This window comes from Choloepus didactylus, chromosome X, assembly GCF_015220235.1.
Source record: "Choloepus didactylus isolate mChoDid1 chromosome X, mChoDid1.pri, whole genome shotgun sequence".
Classification (NCBI taxonomy): domain Eukaryota; kingdom Metazoa; phylum Chordata; class Mammalia; order Pilosa; family Megalonychidae; genus Choloepus; species Choloepus didactylus.
The window spans coordinates 178,378,993-178,381,538 of record NC_051334.1 but is presented as its reverse complement, the minus strand read 5'-3'; the positions used below and the strand labels follow the sequence as shown (position 1 = coordinate 178,381,538).

General features: G+C 40.1%; 1 pseudogene; it reads right to left on the bottom strand.

The window, feature by feature from the left end:
- Positions 1–1,423: 1,423 nt before the first annotated feature.
- Positions 1,424–1,909, bottom strand: LOC119523808 (annotated as a pseudogene).
- Positions 1,910–2,546: the final 637 nt, after the last annotated feature.

Sequence of the window (2,546 nt, the reverse complement as noted above, 5' to 3'; positions counted from 1 at the left end):
CATTGAAAAGTCAGTGGAATAAATGTGATTCAATTAATATGGCTGCCAAGATGGAAACTGCTACCAGCTCATTCAAGATTGTACTATTGTGAAGTCTGCCACTCTATTGAGCTTTTTTTTTAGATTTACTCAAAATCAGTGACCTTAAATAAGTAAAGAAAACATAAAAACAAGGTGTTAAAGAACATGTCAAGATGTGCTTGGAAATCAATACACAGTTGCTTTCAATATAAAGAAAGGAAGGTGAAACCCAAACATAATCCCTGGTGGAACAAATCAAGTTCTTTGCTCCAGGGATTAAAGAGAAGAACAATTTTGCCACAGCTATTTATCATCCATCCAGATGTGTGATTCTATTAAACAAATCTGTGAAACCTGCTAAATTTCATCCTATAAACTAGAAACACATTCAGTGAATTTAAAGATAACCGTATGTACTTTTATAATCGAGCTTAAACTATATTACAGTGGAATAAAATACAATTTTATACCCTACAACTTTACTGAGAAGTTCAGCACATGAATTGGCATCAAAGTCTCTGACTTCACAGGTAGCTTTCAAAGTGATGCTTTAGCTTTGAACTTTAACTGTTTTAAACTAACTTAACAGAAACTTTAACATAAGCAAAACAGGCATAATTGGTGATTTCTGGGAAAGCTCTGCCCTGCAACAAATCTTTATATAGGGAAAGGCACATGCCAAGTGTGTTGCCTTCTTGCCCAAGTGTTACTGTGTGACAGACCAGTGTGAGAATATTAGCCCTCAGAAGAAATGTCATGTTGGTGCTTCTGAAACCGGCTGACTTGAAGGTCACAGAGATTGTCCCTGAGAGGAAAATCTCTTCAAAGATTCACCCTGGCCTAGAAAGGTCAGTAGCGTTATGCCTTCCCATTCCCCGTGTCACATGTTAATTAATCGAGCCACACCCACAGCCCTAGATCCACCCTACTGTCTCCTTGGGTTTGCCTCCTCTGAAATGCCTCTTGTCCATTCTCTTACTGGGCCATGCCAATGTCACTGTCATGCTGCTAGCTTCTCTCTCAGAGTCCTCATGGCCACCTCATCATGCCCTACCACCATACCATTACCCTGAACACTTTCTTCATGCTAATCAGGAAGAGTGCCATGAAAGCTAACATTTATTGAGTCCTTACCAGGTGTCAGTCACTGTTCTAAGCTCTTCACATGTATTAGCTTAATCGACCCCTAAGAAGTAGGTTTTATTATTAGCCCTATTTTAACAATAAGAAAACTGAGACTCAGAGAGGTTAAGTGACTTACCAGAAGACTCAGAATGCGAAGGTTAGCAGAGTTAGTACTTGTAATCAGACTTTATGGCTCCAAACTGTTTGCAGCAGTGTCTCATTCAATTTTTTCCCTGATTGTCAATGATCCTTTATGGAAATATTTTCCTTTGTGGTCTTAACTAGCACGGCACTCCACTGCACCACAGTTGATATCATTTATGGTGTCATGAGGGTGGTGGCCATTAACATTGCATCCCACAGACTGGGCAGTCCCCAGAATCTTTTTCACATGTACAGGGAGTTCTCTGGGTAAAGATAAGTACTGCATCTATTGGGAAAAGTTGACAATCTCATCAAAAGTGATTATTTCCATTGCTCTTAATATTTTTCTGATTCTTTCTGTCTCTGGGTGGTTCCTTAAGGGCTTTGGTGATCAGGGTGGAGACAGAAGGTACCACCTCAATCTGAGCCTGCCTGTTATGGTCAGTTTCACTGTAATCCTTAGACCTTTCCTATCACCTGTTGCCTTGGCAATGTAATCACCAAACCTTTTTTTGGAGTCAGATTCAGGAGGCTGATTTTAGGGGTCAAGGCAGACATGGCACCAACTTCCCCACCTATGCAAAACTCTGACCCTGTTGGAGTCAAACTTGGGTGGCATGGAGGAAGCACTGGTGTCAAATAAACCCAGATTCAGGACAACTGAAGAAATTTGCACTTTGAATTCCTCCAAGACAAAAGTCAAAAGTTGACTCATTCATTTTTCATCTTTTGCCAAGTTTCAGATATATAAAAATAGTGTATCATTTTAATTTGCATGTCTTTGATTTTTACTGCAGCAGATACAGAATGCTCCAGTACACATGGAATATAAGATATATTGCATATGTTATTCTTTTATTAATAAAATCATATTCAGAATCCTAGAAATTAGAGTTTAGGAGGAATAAAGGAGATGGTACTTGTGCTGGTTTAGATGTATTATGTCCTCCCCAAACGCCATGTTCTTTGATGCAATCTTGTGGGGGCAGATGTACTAAGTCTTGATTAGGTTGGAACCTTTGGATTAGGTTGTTTCCATGGAGATATGACCCACCCAACTGTGGGTGATAACTCTGATTGGGTTATTTCCATGGAGGTGTGGCCCTGCCCATTCAGCATGGGTCTTGATTAGTTCACTGGAGTCTTATAAAGGGGCTTACAAACAGAAGGACCTCAGAGGAACTGAGAGTGACATTTTGAAGAGCAGCTGCAGCTAAGAGAGGACAAAATGCCCCAAGAGCAACATTTTGGAGAAC